Source organism: Canis lupus, chromosome 7 (assembly GCF_048164855.1).
Source record: "Canis lupus baileyi chromosome 7, mCanLup2.hap1, whole genome shotgun sequence".
NCBI classification, from domain to species: Eukaryota; Metazoa; Chordata; class Mammalia; order Carnivora; family Canidae; genus Canis; species Canis lupus.
The window spans coordinates 56,554,558-56,570,465 of NC_132844.1; the positions used below are offsets into that span (position 1 = coordinate 56,554,558).

Here is a 15,908-nt window from a genome sequence, read left to right on the forward strand (position 1 = left end):
AAAATGGAAGTTTCAATAGACTTTTGTAACCTAATTTAAAAAGTAGCATTCCATCACTTTTGCTCTATTATATTTATTAAAAGCAAGTCACTACATCTAGCTTACACTCAAAGGCAACGTATTACAAAAGAGTATGAATAGCAGGAGGTGAGGATTGTTAGAAGTAATCTTAGAAGTCTACCTACCACGGTAGATATACCCAAATCATAACAAAACTGATATTGGACTGTAAAACTTGTTTTTCTAGCCTGTTTTATTCACTCATAAATAAATATATTGTGAATATTTTTCAATGTAAACAAATATTTTAAATTATTTAAAAACCGTATAACATTCCATCATATGGATGTAAGATAATACTGTCTGCCACTAGTCTTAGTGATTATTTAGAGACTAGAGATGGTTTCCTGGGGTGGAATCTTGGTTCCACCCTGAGTATCTGTGGGGCCTTAGACAGTTACTTAAATTTTTTATAGCTTAGTTTCTCCACTGGTAAAATGGAGCTAAGAATAATACCTTCTTCATAGAGTTGAGAACAGTGTGTGGCACATGGTAAGTGCTCAATGAATGTTATTATTGTGGTCATCATTATCACTATGACTTCAATTATTAAATTGCTGCTGTGACCATCATTTGGATATACAATGTTCTTCATCCCTCTAATTATATCTTTTTGCTAAATTCTTAAATGTGAAATTGTCAGGTCAAAAGATATATGCACTTTAAATAATATTGCTAAGTCACTTTTCAACAAGATTAGGCTAATTTATCATCTCAGTAGGGCATGACAGTGTCTGTTTCCTCAAGCTCCCATCAATTCTGGATAATTTTATCTTTGTGATGATAATTTGATAAGCAATAAATGCTATTACATTTTTTAAAGATTTTTTTATTTATTTATGATAGACCTAGAGAGAGAGAGAGAGAGAGAGAGAGAGAGAGAGGCAGAGACACAGGAGGAGGGAGAGCAGGCTCCATGCCAGGAGCCCAACGTGGGATTGGATCCTGGGACTCCAGGATTGTGCCCTGGGCCAAAGGCAGGCGCTAAACCAGTGAGCCACCCCACAGATCCCCAAATGCTATTACATTTTTATTTTAATTTGTATATCCTTATCACTGAAGCTGAACCTTTTTCCTTTTTTATCAATTAAGGTACACTTGACATACAACATTATATGCCAGCTGTACAACATAATTATTTGATGTTTGTACATATTGCACTATGATCCACAATCCACTAGACCACAATAAGTCTAGTTAGCATCCATCACCACACATAGTTCTAGAATTTTTGATATGTGTGGTGAGAATTTTGAAGATTTACTCTCTTAGCAACTTTCAAATATCCATTACAATATTATTAACTGTAGTCACCATGCTGTACATTATATCCCCGTGACTTATTTATTTTGTAAATGGAAGTTAGTATCTTTTGACCACCTTCACCTATTTCACCCATTCCTCCCACTCCCTGCCTCTGGCAACCGCCAATCTGTTCTCTGTTTCTATGAACTTGGGGATTTGGTTTTGTTTTTACAACCCACATATAAGTGGGATCATACAGTATTTGTCTTTCTGTGTCTGACTTGTTTACTTAGCATAATGCCCTCACAGTCCATACTGTTGTTGCAAATGACACAATTTCATTCTTCTTTATGGCTGAATAATACTCCACCATGTATGTATGCGCCATATTTTCTTTATCTGCTCATCTGTTCATTTGTTGACGGACATATAGGTTCTTTCAATGTCTTGACTGTTGTAAATAATGCTGCAATAAACAAGGAGGTGCACGTTGATTGTTTTTTTTTTTTTTCCTTTGGATAAATACCCAGAAAAAGAATTGCTGGATCAGAGGCTGAACTGTTTTAATCTCCTTACTGGCAATATAAATTTCTTCTTTTGTGAATTACAATTCATACTTTTACCATTTTTAAGTGTGATAAATTATTTGAATTATTAATTTGTAATTATCTATCTACCTTATACAATGGAAATGCCTCTGGAGGTATTGAAACAGTGAGATTTTAGCAAACTTTCAGCCAGATAGAATTCACTTCCCATCTGGAAACAGGGAGCTGAGAAATCCCTGAGGGAGTCATCCTTTTTCTCTGGGAAGGTAGAATTGTGTTTTTGACTCCACCCTTGAAAGATTCATTCTTTAGGAAACCAGTCATTCCCTAATGAAACATACCTAATAAGGGCTTTTCAAGGCTTTCGGTGCTTTGGGGGCTGCAGCAACAAGCTGAGTGAGGTGTATCAAAAGGGATAGCAGTTTGAGGAAGTACTTAATCCAAGTAAAGAACATAAGATATTAGAGAGTGATGTGGCTTATCAAAGTCCCTAAACAGTATTGCCAACCTGTAAGGACAGGACAAAGGCACCTGAGAACTGAAATGATGACTAGAAATGTGCAGGCCTGAGATCAGAGAATAAAGGAGCAGAGGGCTCATTTGGGGATCGGTCTCAAAAATATGACCCATCCCCTCTGATATCTATTTTGTGTACAAATGGCCTAGGATATATGTGTACGGTTGAAGAAGAATATATATATATATTCCACTATGCAATTTCCAAGGGCAGGAGTTTTCCTGTTTATCTTTGTATGCAGAATGCTAAGCACAATCCCAAATTCATAATAGGTGCTTAAGAAATATTATTACTTTAACTAAAGAATAAATGTAGTAGCATAGTTAGGAAAAGGCATAGGTAGGTACACCAGGGATACATGGATCCTTGGAGGAAGGGAGACTTGGAGAGTAATGATTGGTAGTAGGGCAGTGTTAAGAAGATCAACCTCACAAAGTAAAAAGGATATACTGAAGGCAAGGCAAGATTAGTAACCAGAGAAACTGTCAGAAACTTAAGAATCAATGGAAACCAAGAAAGTCGGGAATACAAATTATATAAAATAACAAAGAGATTTCTTGCTACTAAGATAAACACCAACCTTAGCCGGGATGGGTCATAAATGTTAAAATGTGTAACAGGAAGCATTTTCCAAGTGGATTAGTCAGGAATTTATTATTCAATAACTACACATCGATAACCCAATATGTGACAGGATATGCTACTTAGTATAGGATGCTGAACAAGATACATCCTATAACCTCAAGAAGCAAATCATTACAACAGAGTATAAAGGCCATGATGGAATAAAGAGAGAGAATTTTAAAGGAGTTTCAGTTGGGAAGCCTAAACCAGCCTTGGAAGTGATGAAGGCTTCCCAAAGGAGATGAGACAAATAGGGACAATTGTGATGAAGGGCAATTCAGAATGCACCAGTTGAGCTGAGTAAGAAGAGTTGGGGAGTAAATTCCTGAAAGAAGCAGCAAAATACACCAAAATAATAGTGTGAGAGAGAGCTTGAAGCACTCTAGAAACCTCATGTATTTCAATGTGAATACAACCTGGAAGCTGCAATGGAAGCAGGTACATAATTGATTTGATTTTAAGAAATCTCAACTACCCATCATACCCTTACTGGTATAACCTAAAATACCTACATTCTTGAATGTTATTTTAGAATTGTTATGGGTACAGTGGGACATAAGAGTCATATATCAGCTAGTATATATTTAGAATTTTAGAATTTTGCTGGCATATTTGTAGGCAGGCACAGAAATGTAAGATCCATGAAGGACCAACTTTCTTTATCTCCAGTGTCTGGAATGATGCTGAACAAACAAATCTTTGTTGAAGGAAAATAAATGAGTGAATGATGCTGTCACAGCTTCATTATAAAAATGTGGTTTAGTATAAAATGTTCTAAATCCCAGATTTATTTCTGGATGATAGTTTTACATTTATTGGCCAACTTCCCTGCTCACCAATAATTTGTTGCCAGCAAATAAAAGTCAATGTTAATATTAGCCTATATTAAATAGAATTAGAAAGAAAAATACTCCCAGAAATAAAAACACCATGCCTTCCAAAATAAAATATTTCCTTAGATTATTGCGCTGTTCCCAACAAGGGACAATTTTGCCCCCCCCCCCAAAGGGAGATTCAGCACTGTCTAGAGTTATTGTTTATTGTTAGGTCAGGAAGAAAGCTACTGGCATCTGATGGGTAGGAACAGGAATGCTCATAAACACTACATTGCGTAGGATGATCTCTACGACAAAGAAACATCCTACCAAAATGTGATTAGTGGTAAGGTTAAGAAATCCTGGATTTTTGGAATCAGGGTCTCTGCTTATTTGGTACAGATCACTAAAACATGGTTTTGTCTTTAAACCCTTGGAAAATAAAATAAAATAAAAAATAAACCCTTGGAACTCTTTTAGGTCTCAAAGTCTACATTTTTATTACAATGAATGTATTTGGCTCTGTAGTAGAATAAAATACAGTAGGAAACATGGAGAAGAAAGTGGAGTTTGGCTCCTGAACAGAGTATTCAATGAAGTTAGCCATTTGCCTGCTTCTAAAATGAGATGAAATATTGGAGCCAACTTTTTTCTTGTTTTCTTTCCCGAATGGAGATTGGGAAAAATTAACAAGTAGAAAATGGTTATCTCTGGCATTTCTCCTAACTTGTCTCCTATCATGATTGGTAGCCCCTCTACTTCTCTTTGTCTTCTCTTTGTGTATTATCACCTCACCATAAAAGGTCCCATTATTTAAATTGTTCCCTATGTCTCCTCACTCTTCCCAAACTGTCCTTTTCTTGGTGTTCTGTTCTTAACCACTTGAGAGAACCCTACCTCAGTGTTACTAGATGAAAATACTATTGATGTCCTACTTGTTAATTATATTATCATTTAAAAATAAAGATGGCAGGGAACTGATGGCTCAGTCAGTTAAGTGTCTGCCTTTGGCTCAGGTCGCAATCTCAGGGTCCTGGGATTGAATCCCACATCTGGGTCCCTGCTTACTAAGGAGTCTGCTTCTCTTTCTGCCTTTCTTCCCACTCATGCTCCTCTCTCTCTCTCTCAAATAAATAAATAAGATCTTTAAGAAAAAAAGAAAGATGGCGATGATATTGATCCATAATGGTGAAATTTCAAGCAGTGACATACTAGAGATCTTCAAAGCATGACTTTAACTTTTACCTTTGTTCATGAGGAATGAATTTATGTATAAACACTCCACAACCATAAGAATTTCTAATCAAGGTTGGTCTTATCCTTGGCTATAGTACTACCTGTAGCTAATGCCTTATAGTGGTTAAACTACTAAATAAAACATTTCCACATTGACAGATATAGATATGATATATAGCTGTTGCCCTAAGCCTCCTGATGCCCACCATCATCTCCAGTCCCACTATGGAACCTCTTCTATCTCCCCACAACCCAGCAACTGTAGCATTGATACCTGCTTCAATAGATGCCTTCAAACTCTGGCAGCCTCTGCTCTGATTGATTCATTCCAACTGTTCCTCTCCCCCATTGTTACATAGTTTGAATACTGTCTTGATTATGTCACTGGTTACAACTCTTGTCAGTTTGTTCCTACTGTCATTCTTGGTGGAGGAGGTACTTATCTTCTTAGATTCTAACAAGTAAAAGTAGGCAAAAAGCTTCATTTCCTTGATATTTGGGTACTTCTTTGAATGTTTCAAAGAAAACAGAAAACCTCAGATATAAGCTACAATTTCATCTTTAACAATATTTTCTTCAAGTTCTGAAAAAATAATCCATGATGAAAATGTGCCCATCCCGTTTGTGTCCATTTCAAATGTGAAAAGATATAAAGGATTATAAATAATGGTATATGTTACATATAGTTGTATGACTCAGGAAGATAAAGAGCATAGTGTAATGCTGTTTATATGGAGAAAAAAATGGCAAATGAGGAAAGGAGTGACATGAAATCAGTGGTTTAATTATAAGGGTGCTAAAAGCATAGGACAGATTATAATATAGAAGCATAATAAAAATGAATGACATCACTCAACTTTTAAGCACTAAAATTCATTAAAAGAGATCCCTTCCATTTTAAAATTAATGATGTCATAGTATTGACGTCATTATTTTTTTCAAAAACTCAAAAAGTACAAAGAAAAGAGTAAAAATAATTCCAAGTCTCACCAGAACAGTCATAATTAACAATTGGTAAACCTTGGTCTAGATAGTGTTTATATACTTATGCAGACATAAGGATGGATGGATGGATGGATGGATGTTTAGATAGATAGGATTTAAAAAAATGATATTGTACTATATTTCATTACTAATGATTAGGTTTTATTTATTTTAAATTGATTAGAAAGCAAAAGAATTTGTGGAGCTGCAAGTTTCCTGAACTTTATACAAAGTTCAAAAAGCTAGAAGAGACATGAATTTCTAGAATTTCTGTGAATCAGAGAAAAAGATTATGCAAAACAGTAGAAATTGAAGTTTGTTAAATATTTGTTTCCCTTTTTTAGGCCACCTTTATTTCTTCATGTAATGAAACATTTTTAAATTAGCATATTTTGTTTCCTTTATAGCTCCCTCTTTCCCCTCTACTGACCTTAGGTATTGCATAACTTTTTTTGTAATATGCTCCCATTTGGTTACTTTCAGTTCTACACTTAAATGGAGTGTAGTCCTTTTCACTGAATAAGTACACAATTATTCTGCTGTTTCATGATTGATTTAACAATTGTACTTTATCTATTGAATTCCTTTTATAGAATGTAAGAATAGAGTCTAGTTAAACCACCTCAGCCATACATGCTTCTCTCTCTGCATCTTCTCATTATATTTATGTAGTCATTTGTAGTAAATTAATGGTCAGTGCTTATATTACAATCACTATAAATACTTTTCGGAACTGAGCAATGTTTACATTTCTTTTCTATCCATTTTTTCCCCTCAAATTAGTAATTGCTTTGCTTTTCTATGTTAATATTGCTACTTCTTCCCAAATTTAGTATTATTTCCCACTTGTCAAAATACTTTAAGTAATTGGTTGGATCCACTTTTCCCTCTTAGAGATGTTGCTAGTAGAGCCTTCTATTCTCCTGAGCCAGTCAACTGATTACTCTGTAAGTTTGCTGTACTGTTGTCACCTTTGGTGCTTCCCATGGATTTGATCCCAAGGATCCCCTTCTTTCATGTGCTGTGATGGTGGGACCATTTCCAAATCTTGTGTCTTCTTTACATGGAGTACATTCTGAGTAAGGGAGCTTAGGAGGTAAGTTTTTGAGCTCTTGTATATCTGAAAACATCTTTTTTCCAACCTTACATGTTAATGGTTTGGCTGAGCATTAGTTAGAAACTTCTTCCTAAAATTTGGAGGCATTGTCTCCTGGGTTCCAGTGTGGCTGCTGAAGTTATCAAATGTCATTCTGATCCCCTGAGCTTTTTAAAAAATATTTATTTATTTGACAGAGAGGAGAGAGAGAGAGAGAGAGCAGGAGCAGGGGCAAAAGGGTGGAAGGAGAAGCAGACTCAATCCCAGGACACTGAGACCATGACCTGAGACAAAGACAGATGCTTAACTGAGTGAGCCACGCAGGCGCCCCTCCCTTGAGCTACTTATACATAACTTTTTTTCACTTCTCTGAACAAGCCCTAATGTTCTAAAATTTCAAGTTCCAAACTGGTGGAGTTATTTTTTTTTAAATTGTGCTGGGTACACAGTGGATCATTTCACTCTGGATGAGCTCCACATGTAACTCTTACAGAGGTCTTTTTTTTGGGGGGGGGGGTGTTTTCATTTCAGCAATATGCTTTCAATTTCCAAAGAGCTCCTTCTTATTTTCCCATTGTTCCTTTTTCTTTATCATCCTATCTGGTTTCATGAATTCAATCTCTTTTCTTAACTTTCTAAAGACATCATTTATAATTTTTGAAATTTCCTCTGCTCTCCTCAATATCACATGTCTTGCAGGGGGCTGTTTTTTCCTCTTTGAGTTTCTTCATTTTCTCTCCATGGCCCTCCTCAAGTATCTTGTGACCTTTTCTATGTTAGATACTTAAAAAGCATGTTGTAAGCTCTATGTGCATGCTTGGTGTAGCTAACTGGCATGCTTCATGGTGGATTGATCCGGTTAGATCAGAGCTCTTAAGAGCTCTCAAGAGTTCCCAAATCCGAGCTTGAGATTTAAACTGAATGCCTCAGAATCACCTGGAAGGCTTGTTAAAACACAAATCGCTGGGCATCACCTCAGACTTTTTGATTATGTAGGTACAGTTTGATAATTTGCAATTGTAAAGAGTTTCCAGGTGATCCTAGCATTGCAGATCCTTGGACCACAATTAGAAAACCACTGGTCTAGAGAAAACTCAATCCAATTTCCTGCCTGGTGGGAATATATCTGTTACCCGAAGCAGAGCAGAGCAAAGGAGTCATACCAGAGATCTCTTTAATATTGAGCTTTCTCTAAAACTTTCAGTTTGAGGAAAGTCCTTGTTCCAGACCTCTGTTGTACCTAGTGTCTTGCAAGTTACAGTCCCTGTAATAATTTCATCAGAAACAAACCTCGTCCTACCTAAGGGTCTCACGGTTCCTTATAAAGATTTCAACCAGACCTCATCCTTTCAATCTAACGCATTCCTACCTTCTGAGGTACTAATTGCCTCCAGTTCCTGAATCTTTCTAAGGTTTCTGCAGCTTAAATCTCTATTGGCATCCTTCCCTTCAGGCACACAGGCTTCACGTTTCATGTTCCCCATGCTTGGTTAATTACCATTCTGCCACCTGCTTTCATTTTCCCCATTTGTTAACATTTTGTTCATTATTGTCTCTATTCCAATTTTTTAAATAGAATACTATATACCTTTTCAAAAAACCTATGTCATTTAATGGGGCTCCAGGAGGGAGCAAATGTAAATTTGTGCATTCAATCTACTATGTTTTATTAGAAATATCCATTTCCTTCTTTACCTTTCCCCCTCCCTCACCTAATGGCTTACTGAAGCTAGAATAACTAAGCCAGAAAGTTGGGGCTCACAAGTGGCTCAGTCAGTTAAGTGTCTGCCTTTGGCTCAGGTTGTGATCTCCGGGCCCATATCGACCCTGCCTCAGGCTCCCTGTGCAACAGGGAATCTGCTTCTCCCTCTGCCTCTGCCCTTCTGCTCATTCTCTCTCTCTCTCAAATGAGTAAATAAAATCTTAAAAAAAAAAAAAAAGTTAAAAAAACCTAAGTCATGGAGAATGGACACAGGCATATGGCTTTTCTTTTATGGGAATAATTCTCTCATATCCTGTGATATACTCAGATATCATGTGCTCAGATTTTGTTCTTACCTTTAGGGACCAAGGTGATCTACTGAAGTTTTTGAAAGGAATTATGTGTCAAGTTTATCACTTCTTTTATTTATTTTGGACTATGTTTGATGATATTTGAATCACACTTTATTATTTGAGTTATGGATACGTTCTGGTTCCATTGAGTATACGTATTTTCTATCATTTTTATTCCCTAATATTGGTAAATTTTAAGGAAAGAGATTGGATTCGAAAATTGCATTCTGCTGTCTTCAATTGAAATTCCCATTTCTGAGAATTTTACATCCTCTGAACTTTAATGTATCCTAGCTTGAGGTGAAATTAAAAGTATGCACTGGACAATTCTTCAAGCTCCATGAAAAAAAAAAAAAACTTGTTTTAATAGCTATGCCTTTATTTCTTTTCTTACTTTACTTTTTAAAAATTGGATCATAGCAAAATTTAATCTGAACTGTTTAATATTTAACATTTAAGTTTACAATTAGTGAGTTTTTTTTTTAAGATTTTTAAAAAATTTATTCGTGAGAGACACACAGAGAGAGAGGCAGAGACACAGGGAGAGAGAGAAGCAGGCTCCATGCAGGGAGCCTGATGTGAGACTCGACCCCGGGACTCCAGCATCACGTCCTGGGCAGAAGGCAGGCGCTAAACCGCTGAGCCACCCAGGAATCCCCACAACTTATTGAGTTTAAATAGAATTTGCCAACTTTACATAGAAAGATATCTCTGATAGGTAGTGAATGTAAATTTTTTCTAATCTTTTTAAGGATGAACCAATAATAATATAACAGATAACATTTTTCAGATTTTCTGGTGTAATGCCTGACAGTATTAGATGCTCAAAGATATTATCTGCACCAGTGATTGCAAAATGGATCTCATGAAGTACATCCATATTTGTCAGATTTCATGCCATGTTTCTGGTTCTGTCACCATAAGCAGCTCACTAATAGGAGTATTCAAGAGGAAAAAGCGAGCATGGGAAAACAAAACAGGCTCCCTCTGTACTCCTGAGATTCTGAAGTTTAGGGGCTAAATAGATGATCAGAAGGCCTTCTGTCTTTTATTTTGTCTAAATTTACTGGATAGACCTGTCTTTGTTTTGTTTTCCTCAATATCCAGTGATGTTTTATAAAACAAGGAGTCTTACCAATATCAAGTAGAATTCAAGCCACGAGAGATAAATAGCTATGGAGTGTTAAAAGTTTATACATTAAACATTGTATTTGTCTTTTTTACTAATAGGAACTTTGCAAGATAATAAAGGAAATCTAACAGAAATAAATTGAATCACTAGAGATTTAGAACAAGAACTAGAGAGATCAGTGAACTATATGCACCCCATTCTTAGGAATGAATTTGTTGGGTCCTTTAATATAATATGTTTCATCAATCATTTTCTCCTTCTTCCCCTCTTTCTTGGGGTTTTCTTTATATTTTTCCTGATTCATTCTTAGAGTCTAGCTTGTATTTACAGAAGAGTTTTTTTTCTCCTTTGGGTTCTTTTTCTGTCCACATTCCTGCTTTCTCAAAACATATCAATAAAATACTGTTTGAGACCATTTCTATCTGGAACTAAAGCAGCTGTATGAAAAGTGGAAGATTCAGGAAAGCACCTAATTCACTAGTGACAGGGTGTGGACAGCATATTTACAAACATGACCAACTGAATCTTTTACTTTTCGTTGTGTACACAGAGCCAGACATTTCTCATTACTAATACTAGGTGCTGAAAAGTCTTAAAGCAAGAACCAACATTATCATTTTTTTTCTGGATTATATGATATATACTTATATCTCTTTCATTTCTTATTCCCCAAAATACACTTACTTCAGGATGAGAACTTCTTAGCACAGTATTGAGTTCCTTCACACCAAGACTTCATGAAATAATAGATTTTACTTTTTTAAAAAGCGTTATTACTGGTGTCCACACCATGGTTTACATATAGCAGGCTCCTAGTAAATGTTAGTTCCATTCTTTTGGAATTTCTTTCATAATTAATTATAATTAATAAGCTTCTATTAAAGCAAGGTATTCTGTCTGTAATATGTGGAGTTATTCTGAGACCTTTTTAAGGAGAGCAAAATGGAAATACTTATTTCTCCAGATCCCTTAAAAGGTACAAAGTTGCCTTTAAGTCTTCAAGAATAATAGATCTGTGAATCGTAATCCCAAGCCTGCACACCCACAAGTGATATCATACTTTTGTAAATGGTTTTCATGGAAAATTATCTATCTTCACATGTATTCAAATGAGTGTCAATTAAAAATCAACCTAATTTAACATATGTTCAGGGCATTCGAATTTGCTTATTGAAGCACTTACTGATGGGAAATAACACCGAGGGACATTTATTTTTTTGAAAGCATTTTCTCATCAGTATCCCATCAAAATTCACAAAACAGTGAGAGGGATAATGAGTGGATGAACAGTAATGAAGGCCAGGTATTTTTCAACAAATGACAGGGCAGAGACCCTAGTAGAAACAGACATGTATAATGACAGTTATTGATATTGTACTGTCATACTCCATAGTTCAACTCCAAAACAGAGCCCTTCTCGTGTGCTATTTTTAAAGCTTCACAATACTCTCTCCAGCACAGGAATGGATTACTTACCCGGAATCTGTTTGATCTTTTCAGTGTTGCATGAAAGTTTTGTTTGGTGAAACTGGAGCAGTGTTAATCTAGAGAGAATCATCTCCCACTATTGAGGCAAGACTCTTGTGTGCATTCTACCCAATGCCTCATGAATAAGAGGTTTTCCAGTCTGGCAGATCATAACAGGCACTATTCTAGTCCTTCTGTGAGCACCAGATCCCACTCCTTCTTTACCTTTGAATGATTCTTTTCTTAACCCAGAGGATCCTTCACACACATGTGTTGATCAGTATTGTGCTGAATTCTTGAGGGGGTGGGGGCCTTTCGGAGATCGGCATCATTTCTTGTCATGCAACTGTTTCCTCTCCAGCATTCTGTTCTGTAAACTCCAGCCAGCTTGGATCTCCCATACTCTCAATTCCATCTCAATTTAGGGAGTCCATCAGACTCTGCCCAAATTCCCCCTCTCTGAACCATGGCCTGGAAACTCTCACAGAGCAGTAAGCTGGAAGCAATAGTGGGGCTCATCTCGTGTCTTTTCCCATCTCTCAGGGATTAATATCTTTAAAGTGCCTGATGTCCAGTGACTTAAAGACCATTGTTTCTTATCATTTGTCCAGTTTCAGGTGGGGCAGGGGATGGTAAGTTGGTCCCTGTGACTCCATCTTGGCAAGAAGTAGCAGTCTAAACTACTAAGATTTTGAGATTAAGTTGTTACCATAAATCCAGTCTATCATGACCAATACACATCCATTATCCCCAAATGAGACCATTAGTAAAATTTCTGTTGATTTAAAATAAAAATAAAATCCACAGTGATTTAAGACATCTTCAACTTCAAATTTATTCATTTATTTATTTGAGAGAGAGAGAGAGCAGGCGCCCAATCTTGGCAGGGGTGTGGCAGGAGCAGAGGGAGAAAGAATTCTAAATAGGCTTCATGCCCAATGTTGAGCTGGATGCAGGGCTCAATCAATCTTCCAACCCTGAGATCATGACCTGAGCCAAAATCTAAGAGACACTTAACTGAGTAAGCCACTCAGCTGCCCCATGAACATCTTCAACTTGTGAACAACATAGTGATTAGAAACAATTTCAATTTTCTTTTTATTATTTTACAATTTTTATTTCTGATGTTATAGAAAGACATCAGATATTCTATCAGTAGTTAGAGAGAGGACTGTCTTAAATAATGAAAATTCTACATAAAACACTTTTGAAAAATAATGTGGATTTGGCTCTCTATGGTCCCCTTGCTTAGCATTAAAATATATGAACATAGTCTTAAATTTGAGTGGTAGAAAGACACTTACAGTATTTCTTGGTTTAGGGGGTGGGGTAGAAACACAGAGTAACTAATTCAGGTTAAACTTTATAAGAGATGCACCATATGTTACTTGGTCTGAAAATTCATAACAGGAATAGAAGACACAGATTTAGCAATAGTATTTCTGCATGGTCTTACAAATAATGGAAATTTTACCTGCAATAACAGATGTAGCTTAAGTAATATGTCTCAAAATGGGATGTGAGAATCTATATCCTATGCAGTCAATGTCAGTTTTTCTTGAATGAAACTATGCTTATTTTTTACTCTTAACCATCATTCTTTGAATTTAACTTTCTTTTTTCTGTTTAAAAATCTTTTACTATATTATAGGCAATCTAGAAAAATAGTAAAAAGCATTAATATACCCAAAGACAATCATTTTCAAATATTTTTATTATCTTTATTATCTCCTTTCTTGTGTGTATGTGTGTGTGTGTGTACAATTGTGTGTGTAAACCAAAAAGTATATAGCGTAGGGTTTAAGAACTTGGATTTTACACCACATTCTCTGGCTTCAAATTCTTGCCCAGTCACTGCCTAGCTAGCTCTTTGATCCTGGGTATGATATTTATATCTCTGTGCCTCATCTGTATAATATAGAGAATATTACCTATCTCATGAGGATGTTTGCAGATCTAATGGAATCAGATTTATAATGTAGTTAAAATACAGGCTGACTGAATAATTAATTATATAATTAATATATTAATAATATTAAGTGATTAATATTATTCACTTAATATTAGCTATTGTTATATGAATATTTACATGTTCCTATAGATTCTTCATAATTATCTATTTTATGGCTACATTCTATTATCTTAAAGCCTGTAATTTGCTGAATTAATTCCTAATTTTTATTCAAGTTACTTCTAAATGTCACTGTAGATAATGCTACAAAGAAATCTTCATATATATATCTCTGATTCTGCTGAATTATGTATTAGAGTGGGGTTATTGTGTAAAAGGATCTGTATATTATGCTGTTTTCCAAAAGGGTTATATTAATATATAATTGGTTTCTTGGATTGTTAACTCTTTTAAGGAAAGAATCGGCACTTTCTTCAATGATCAACCTAAAGCAGACAGTAGGTTGCAAATCACTTCAAAATCTTAAGTTCTCAAATATATCACATATTGATAAGCTTTTTCTCTACACATATATAATAGTATCTCTCTTGATGAAGAGAACATATCCCAATGCTGCCCTATCCATCTAGAAATACTATGAATGGGAGTAGAAGTGACAAAAAAAGAAGGGCTAGATTTATTCTCAGATGTCCAGAACTAATACATAATGAAACTATTATAAAAACTTCATTATATTGTAATTAAAATCCCCCCTCAAAAACAAGCACTATTTACAAATTATTTAAACACTTTAATTTAGAGAAAAGGTGTATGAGAATGGGAGATGTTAGAGGAATGAGAAGGTTCTGGAAGGACAAGTAGGACCAGAAGTACTGGGGTAGCCACATTTGGATATCTGCCATACTACTACTTTAGTGTTACTATTAATGGTACAAAATACTAGCTATGCCATACAGTAAAATTAAAACCAATACTAATACTGCAATACTTAACTCATACTTTTGGGGGAAACTGCCTCACATTAGTGTACCTCCTGGCTTTCATGACCATCCCTTTCACCAGACAAAGGTTTCCTGAGAATAAGATTTGTGTCTTATTTTATTTCAAAACAGAGCACAACGCTTAGTTCAGAATAGGCACTTAATGCATGTTTGTTGTATGAGTGAAAAGTGTGAATCATTACAACTAAAAGAACTAGGATAATATAAGTTATGCCACCCTAACGTGCCACTTTGGCATGTGGCTTATTTTGAGCTGAGGGCAATTGTAATTCATCATAATAGGAAATATGTAGGAAAGTTAAAAAGTAGAATTATTTTTAAATATAGAATGAGGATGTAAAGTTTTCCTACAGGAAATGTTAGGGAGGAAAATTAGACAGAAGTTACTGTGATGTTTAGTTCCTGCTCCTGCAATCCATTTTGGCAGACAGCATTCAAAACTGAAGGAAGGTTCCAGTTTAGATCAGATAGTGTTTTATGTAATGTTATCATTTAAGCAGTTAGTGTTTTCCTAGGAAATTATTTCACAGTCTTTAGTTACATCAATACATCACCTAAATATTCTTTTTTCTTGATGGAATATTTTTACCTACAAAGCACTTTGGGCAAGATATACTTGGCCTCATTCTGCTTCTCCATTAATACATTTAATGTGCTTTATGGTTGACACTCCAATTCCAATCTTTCAATGACTACCCTCATTTAAATATAATATCATTTAATATAATGCCACTTTGTATTCATACTAGAATATTTCCTGTAAGGATATCTCAGATCACTTAACTTAATAATTATTTTGCAATATATGGTGTAGGAGTGATTTTACTTATATGCTAAATAAGATACTGCCAGGCACTTCTTGATTAAAATCTCATCCAAACTCAGAGATCAATCACTACACTAGCATGCAAGTAGTATATCTCCCACAAAGCATAATTCCTAACTTTTTAAAAAACCCAAAATTATTGGAAATGCTGATGAAAGATAAGGATCTCATCCTCAGAGGAAAAACTAACAAACACATGCACATAGCCACATAGTCATAATTTTTCTGTGTACAATTGCCAAACCTGTCACAAACTCCTAGGACAAGCATTCACCATTATCCAGAAATTAAGGGTATGCTCTTTTGTTCTGAAGTGTATATGCTATCATTGACTTTGTCATTATCCTAATCCTCATCATCTCTCCCATCATTATCCTCCTCATCCTCATC

The 15,908-nt window shown here is 35.4% G+C and overlaps 1 long non-coding RNA gene across 1 annotated transcript in view; it reads right to left on the minus strand.

Moving 5' to 3' along the window:
• LOC140636908 (uncharacterized) overlaps positions 1-5,439 on the minus strand; it is a 42,909-nt gene extending 37,470 nt beyond the window's left edge. The window contains exons 1-2 of the long non-coding RNA XR_012034158.1: positions 5,320-5,439; positions 1,676-1,771 (exon numbers count right to left, since the gene is read on the minus strand). This is a non-coding gene — a long non-coding RNA (uncharacterized lncRNA). The remainder of the gene's footprint in view (positions 1-1,675; positions 1,772-5,319) is intronic.
• Between the last annotated feature and the right edge of the window lie 10,469 nt (positions 5,440-15,908).